Here is an 8,787-nt window from a genome sequence, read left to right as displayed (position 1 = left end):
GTGCAAAAAAATAATGATAAAAATAACAAAAACAATGAATAATTAACAATTAAAAAAGGTTACGTATAGTAATAGCTCAAAATATGTATATACACGGTTAAAAATATATATGTATTCAGTCAAAACAGTGGGAAAACCAGGAAGTAACTAAAGCAATACATTCAAAAAAGACTATAGAGTTAACAAAGTGCAAAAAAACAACAATTAAAATACAATTACAAAAGGTCAATATATAGTAATAGTGGAAAAAAACACAAAGATACAAGTATAAAAAACAGGGTTTATTCATTCGTTGGTTCATATTGATCACATCTGTGATCTATTGCTTTTCCTTAAACATCAGCATGTTATTGACTGTAAAGTGACTGGTATGACCTTGTGTGTGACCTTGGATGTATATTATTGAACACGTTGGAGGTTCATGTCCAGACCTATACAAACACACTAATGAGCGAGAGCCTCATTACCAGTTTCCTGATGGTTGGACCTTCAGCGGCTCGTCGGCCGGTGATCCCTCTTGCGTATTCCAGCCAGACAAGGAATACACGGCCATTGTTTCCTTTCACAGTCATGGCCTGAGGAGCAGAAAAGAAGCTCATGATTTACACATGAGGCTCTTGAGGAGCAGCAGAGACCAAACCTGAGTTCTTAGTCTCCACTGAAGGTGTTGAAAACATCCATGAAAACTGACAATTAATCTCTGTATCTGCAGAATATTCCTTAGAAAACTTTTTTTTTTTTTAGCATGAAGATGACGTTAATGAAAGAGTAGAATATACAGTGAATAAATCACTAATACTCTACACTAAATACTCTTCAGGTAGTTAGTGGTGAGTATTGGAAAGAACCTCACGAAATATTACACTTTTGTCACAATATTGTAATACATCTTATTTTCACACCGACACTGTGATAAAGAACAAATACTTTTTTTTTTTAAAAGTGCAAAAATGTATATTAAAATAAAAGTAAAACATTTTGAAAAGCGATATTAAGAGTATAACTATTATATAAGTATTGCGTTAAATATTGCTGTAATATCTTTCAGGAATGTTACATGAATATATACATCTGTCTGTCCATTCATCTGTCCGTCCGTGAATCCATCCATTCATCTATTTGTCAATCCTTGTGTCCATTCATCCATCCGTCCGTCCGTCCGTCCGTCCGTCCATCCATTCTTCCATCCATCCATCCATCCATCCATCCATCCATCCATCCATCCATCCATCCATCCATCCATCCATCCATCCATCCATCCATCCATCCATCCATCCATCCATCCATCCATCCATCCATCCATCCATCCATCCATCCATCCATCCATCCATCCATCCATCCATCCATCCATCCATCCATCCATCCATCCATCCCTCTGTACATCCATCCATTCATCCATCCATCAATTTTTTTCAACCAGTCCTTACATCCATCCATCTATAAATCCGTGCGTCTTTTAATCCGTCCGTCCGTCTGTCCATCCATCCATCCATCACTCTGTGCATCCATCCATTCATTCATCCATCCATCCGTCCCTCTGTTCATCCATCCATTCATCTATCCATCAATTTGTCGTTCAGTCCGTAGATCCATCCATCTATCAACCCTTGTGTTCGTTCATCCATCCATCCATTTATCCGTCCGTCCATTTATCCATCCATACATCCCTCTGTGCATCCATCTATTCAGCCATCCATCAATTTGTCTGTCCGTTTTTACATCCATCCATCAGTCCATAAATCCATCCATTTATCCGTCTTTCCATCCATCTGTCCATCTGTTCATCCATCCATTCATCTATCCATCCATCTGTCCATCTGTTCATCCATCTATAAGTTTGTCAATTAGCCCGTACATCCATCCATCCATCAATCCTTGTGTCTGTACATCCATCCATTTATCCGTCTGTCTTCCATCCATCCATCTGTGCATCGATCTATTCATCCATCCATCTGTTTGTATATCCATCCATCCATCTGAACATCTGATGGTCCATCATGAATTTGTATTTTTCATGAAAGTTACACAAATATATGCAATGTTTAATGTTGCCCAAGATGTACACAAAGTACATACACGTGATATTTTTATTCTCTATTTAATTCAATGTATTTATATTCACTTAAATGTAAAAGTAACTTTTATTTTATTGAAATTATTTAACAACATATCCAAACATCACAAACGTTCCTCTTACAATACTGGCGATAAAAAGTTTCTGAATCTGTAATATATATATATATATATATATATATATATAAATTATGTTTTTGATTCAATATAAGATTTTTAAACACTTAATTCAAAGATTCACGATAAAAATATGAAGATATTTTAAAAACAAATTATTAATTGGATATTGATGATTTTTAATGCCCGGCAGCCGGGGGTCAGAGGTCACAGGTGACGGCCAGGTGAGAGGTTAGAGCGCAGGAGGGTTCACACGTGATCGACGGAGACAAAAGCGTGGAGCAACACTGTCATCATTATTATGATTGAGCTGAAAGGAGGCGACTCGTGTCACTTGTGTCACCCTCATGACACATTCGACGGCCTCTGTGATCGTCGCCGGGCTCGTCCTCTAATGGCTTTATGAAGGCGTTCACACCGTCCAGCGCTCCGACCCGCTTCGACCCGCTCGGACCTCGGTACCAGTGGCTCTGATGCTCATCATCAATACAATATGATACTGATCCAGGCTGTAAATGTGTCGGAACGTGGTTGTCTGGTATTATTACCTCTGCCAAGGAGGTCATAATACAAATTGTTGAATACTATATGTTTGCTGTGAATCATATTTACATTTATTATGATAGTTTTTTAGAGGAAACATAGTCCATCCATCCATCCATCCATCCATCCATCCATCCGTCCCTCTGTCCATCCATCCATCTGTCCCTCTATCTATCCAGCTATCGGTCCAACCATCCATCAGTCCGTATAATTATTCATCCATCCATCCATTCATCCATCCAACAATTTGTCCATCCATTTGTCCATTCATCCATCCATCAATTCATCCTTCCGTCAATTTGTCCACCCATTTTCACATCCAGCCATCGGTCTGTCCATTTATCCATCCATCTATTAAACCCATCCATCAATTTGTCCATCCATTTGTCCATTCATCCATCCATCAATTCATCCATCCGTCAATTTGTCCATACATTTGTTCATCCACCCATCCGTCTGTCCATTCATCCATCCATCAATTCATCCATCCGTCAATTTGTCCACCCATCTGCACATCTATCCATCCGTCTGTCCAACCATCCATCAGTCCATACATTATTTCATCCATCCATCCGTGTAACCATACATCCATCAATTTCATTCGTCAATCATTCTGTACATCCATCCATCTGTCAATAAGCGTGTGTCCGTTCATCCATCCATCCATCCATCCATCCATCCATCCGTCTGTCCATTTATCCATCATCTGTCCTTCTGTTAATCCATCAATTCATCCATCCATCAATTTGTCCATCAGTCCGTACATCCTTCCATCTGTCAATCCGTAGGTAGGTAAGTAAGTAAGTAAGTAAGTAATATTTATTTGTATAGCGCTTTTCGAGACCAGGGTCACAAAGCAGTTAAACAATCAAAACAATACTCAAAAAAGTACATACTTTAAAGATCAAGATAATACTGAGAACACAACAGGAGTTCGAGAAATTCAAGGAAAAGCCTGAACAAATCCATTCATCCATCCATCCGTCCCTCTGTGCACCCATCTATTCATCCATCCATCAATTTGTCCATCCCTTTGTACATTCATTTGTACATTCATCCAACAGTCCGTAAATCCATCCATTTATCAGTCTGTCCACACATCCATTATCCATCCATCCATCCATCTGTACATCTGATGGTCCATCATAATTGTTTTATTCAACCTTCCATCTGTCCATCATCCATCTGCCAGTCCCTCCTTTTCTTCTTCCATCCATCCGTTCAAATAAATGATATCAATGATTCATCATCTCAGTATCTTTATAGAAAAACAATCGAACATTTTGTCCTCGACATTAACACAAACACAAAATTACTATTTGACTTTTAACTTATTATAAATAAAAGGTTAAGACGGGTTTTACAAACCTAGTGTAAACAAGTATATCAATAATAAAAGTTGGAAAAAGACTCTTTGTTGACGAAACCGGCAGCTGAACTCTGGTCATTATGATTCAAACGGAGCTTAATTGTGGAATTGACTGACTAATGTCGCCGTTCTCATCTCTTGCATGTCGCTATGCAGATGGTGTGTGTTTTTCATTTGCACGTGTGGCAGTGGGAGGATCGGCAGCTCGGCTAAGCAGACATTAGCATCGACACTCCGGGAAGTGCTAGCATACGAGCCCGGGTCTTCCACCGAACGGCGGCTTCTCTCCGTCGACCCTTGAGAATGAACCGTCCTGGTCATTATCAACTTAATGAGGGATTAACCTTTTCTCCCGACCCAATCTGTTGACCGACATCACTTAGGCATGAAGCCTTCCACGGGAATCGAACCTGTGTGTATTCCGACTGTCTGATGGCCCGAGAGTACATGTTTCACCCAGACATCGCAGTCGATCGCAGAAGTCCTCATAAGTCCAAATATAAATACTTTTAACATTTACTAGCTAGCGAAAAAGTGTAACAATGGAACTGTGTTTTGCTATTTAGCAAGGAACCCTTGCTAGCTAGCTAGCTTAACAGCGGATAAACAAACTGTGTTAAGGCTAGCTAGCATGGACCATTTGCTAGCTAGGGTAAAAAGTGGTTCATCCAAACTGTTTTTTTCTAGCTACAAAAGGAATACTTGCTAACTAGCTTAAAAGTGGATCAACCGTACTGTTTTTATGCTACCTAGCAAGTAACACTTTCTATGTTGAGGTTTAAACCGCAGAAAGCTAGAAACCTCTCGCTAGGTAGCAATGCACACTTACTAACTAGCATAAACAGTGGAATACTAGCTGGCTAGTTAGCTTAACAGCGGATAAACAGAACTGTATAAAGGCTAGCTAGCATGGAGCATTTACTAGCTAGGGTAAAAATTGGACCAAACTGTGTTTTGCCAGCTAGAAAGGAATACTTGCTAACTAGCTTAAAAGTGGATGAAACGTACCGTTTTCACGCCAGAAAGCAAGGAACACTTTCCTTGTCGAGATGTAAGCCGCAGCAAGCTAAAAAGGAAGTCTTTTGCTAGGTAGCATTGAACACTTACTAACTATTGTAAAAAAGTGGAAGAACAGAACTGCCTTCACGCTAACTAGCAAGGATTACTCACTAGCTAGTGTAAAAATTAAACCAAACTGTGTTTAAGCTAGCAAGGAACCCTGGCTATTCCCGGCATAAAAAGTGAAACAACAAAACTGGGTTTCGCTAGCTAGCTGGTTTTCGCAAGGAACATTTAGCTATCTTAAAAAGGGAAACAATATAACTGTGTTTATAATAGCAAGCAAGAAACACTTAAAAACTAGCGTTAAAAGTGGAAGAACAGAACTGCCTTTAAGAAAACTAATAAAGGGACACTCACTAAAAGTAAATTATATTTGTAGAGCGATTTTCTAGACCAGGGTCACAACCTAGCTAGTGTTAAAGTTAACCAAACTGTGTTTATGCTAGCTAGCAAGGAACACTGACTAGTTAAGTGAATTTGGTTATTCCACCATATAATGTTGTTTTATGAGCAATGCTAGTTAGCATAGTAGCATTCTGTATAGATCTGGGCTACAAAAGGCCCTTCGTCTGTGTTTATCTGGCCCTCCCGATGTAGCTAACAGCTAACTTTTACTGTTTCTATTCTAAAAATAACTTTCTTTTTACTGATGCAAAGATAGTGGTAAACAAGTCAGCTTTTTTTGAAAAGACAAATCTGAAAGTTTTTATTTCATAGGTAGAAAAATGGCCGCCGCTGCTGTTGTGTGTCAGTGTGTTACAAAAGAAGACACAAGTGCGACGCTCCTCCCTCCACTTGACTTTCCACCGTGCAACCGATCTCAGTATCAACGCAGGGGCCCCTTCCCAGGTGCTCGGAGGGGTCTGCATACACACCCCCTTTAATGGAGGTGAGAATTGGCGGGTTGGACTTTAACACTTGACCCGTGTTTACACTTCCTGTGGGTGTCAGGTCTTGTCCATAAACCTCCGCCGGCCTCACTCGCTCCGCATTGAAAGGAGAGAAGCGTCGGAGCTCCGGCGAGCTGAATGCACGGCTGCTCCTGTGATTATGACGAGAGGCCATTTCCTCCCGTCGCATTCTCTGTTTGCTTGTATTACTGCCACACTTCCTCCGCCACGAACCCCCACAATGCACCCCGGGCCCCCTTTTTTCATAGAGAAATGAAGACTTGAGATCTAACTGGTGCTGCGGGGTCAAGTTTACAAGCTTTGTTTGATTGAACAGGAAAAAATAAGTCCTGAAAGTAATAAATAGCCAAATATGCTACTTTTTTGTTTTATTTATGTATCGTCAATGAAAATTAAGAAAAATAAAATGTAAAAAGAGTGGCGTGAATTTGCCTCAACATTACAAAATAAGAAAAATACGCAACTCTTAGGTTACCTTTTATGTTTTTTTTAAATTATGAATCATTAACAAAAAAATAAAGAAAAATAATAAAAAGAGATTCTAGTGTAAATTTGCCACACCATCACTAAATAAAGCCAAATACGCTACTTTTTTCTTAATGTATCGTCGCCGAAGAGAACATTTTAAATTATGCACAAAAAGAATAGAAAAATAATTTAGTGTAAATACGCCACAACATTACAAAATAAAGCCAAATACACTATTTTTTCTTTATTTATCGACAGCGCAAAGATGTATATTTTAAATAAACAAAAAAATTGAAAAATTATGTAGCATATATAACCAAAACATTACATAAAATGAAGCGAAATAGGCTACTTTTTTATCTTATTTATGTATTTTCAAGAAAAATAATAATATACTGTGGTGTAAACTCGCCACAACATAACAAAATAAAGCCAAACTTGCAACTTGTTTTGTTTAGTGTATGCATCGTCAACCAGAAAAGTGAGAAAAGCAGTTTAAATATGACTCAACGTTACAAAATAAAGCCAAATACGCAATTTTTTTTCTTAATGTATCGTCAGCGAAGAGACAGAAAAAGAAAATTACAAATCGTTAACAAAAAGAAAAAGAAAATTGTAATGTAATGCAGCGTAATTTACACCACAATTTTACACAAAATTAATTCAAATACACAACTTTTTGGTTCTAATTATGTCTCAAATCTTTCCTTTTTTCTCTTATTGTTAACAATAAAGAAAGATAAATATATATCAACATATTGACAGGAAAAAAGAAGAATTTATTGTTTATAAATCCCAACATTTCAAAAATATCCAACTTCGTTTCTTTTGTATCCGCGACGGAAAAAAAAGTGTAGCAAATATATACGCCACAATGTTAGAAAATAAATCCAAATATGCTACCGTTTTTGTTTATTTATAATATAATAAATAATATTTATGCATTTTTAAGCAAAGAAATGAAAGAAAAAAGTGTCAAATGGGCCACAAAAACAAAGTAAAAAGGGCGTCACATAGCATACGGGCCACACTCTGTCCAAGTCTACAATACAGACCCATCCCAGCTACCCCGGGGATAGGGTTGGGGCAACAACAAGTCATATGTTGTATTTTTTCGAATATGGGAAGAAACCAGTTGCAGTTCTGACGTTGCTCTTCTTTGATTAAATCAACGCAATTAAATACCATTTTTTTTAGCATTAGAATTATCATGAACTCAATGCAACAGTAGGGGGCAGTAGCGCTAACAACACACACACAAGGCCTGAGAAAAAAAGTTGTTTAGTGGTAATTCTTCTTTTGGGGGTATTTGGCTCTTAGATGGATGGATGGATGGATGGATGGATGGACTTTATAGGCAGACGAATAAACTGTCACATGACCTCCTTGGCAGCGGTAACTACGGCCAGTAAAGATCTTAAACCAACACAACAACAAAAACAACTAGTTTTCAAGCTACACAGAGAACCAACATGTTGAAAATGTAAAACAAAAACAAAAGCATGTAAAAACATTGCAACAAACATGAAGATGAAATCCTTTTAAATGTTTATGTCGTGGACGTCATTTGTCCATAAACACTATAAACTGGGGTAATGGTCCACTTTACTTTAAGAGCTGCAGGATGTGTCGACTTGTGTCTGGAATGAAGAGCCTCGAGGCCGTCGTCGTGTCCAGACTCGCGTCTAGAAAGTGTCGAACGTTAATGATTATTGTTCGTTGTAACAGATTCAAATTACATTGTTGTTGTTTGGTGTACGCGCTAGGTTAGCTCGTCGCTAACGATGCTAGTAGATCTGGATTGAAATGTAGTTTGTTGTTTTTTACAATCTTTATCTTAATGTGATAATACACCTGTAGTTCCTCTTTTTTTTTTTTACCACCACTTCAACTACTACTGCATAAAATACCACTTGTGTAAAAAGTATAATATTACTTACATATTATACTTCTACTACTTATCCTTCTACAAACACTTTTTTCACAAAAAAAACTCTATTACTTACTACTATTAGTACTATTATTACTTCAACTTGTACTGCTACTATTTCTACTAACATTTCTACTACCAATGCTAAAAATACAACTATGACTTCTTCTACTAGTTCTACTACTGCATCTACTGCTACAGATACTACTATTACTTCTACTTGTACTACTCCTCCTTCTACTGCTAAACATACTACTATTACTTATTCTACTTTTACGACTCCTTCTACTACTACTACTGCCAAAAATAGGAGA

The sequence above is a fragment of the Callionymus lyra genome, chromosome 18, assembly GCF_982586985.1.
Source record: "Callionymus lyra chromosome 18, fCalLyr1.hap1.1, whole genome shotgun sequence".
NCBI lineage: Eukaryota > Metazoa > Chordata > Actinopteri > Syngnathiformes > Callionymidae > Callionymus > Callionymus lyra.
Note: the sequence above shows the minus strand (reverse complement) of the source record.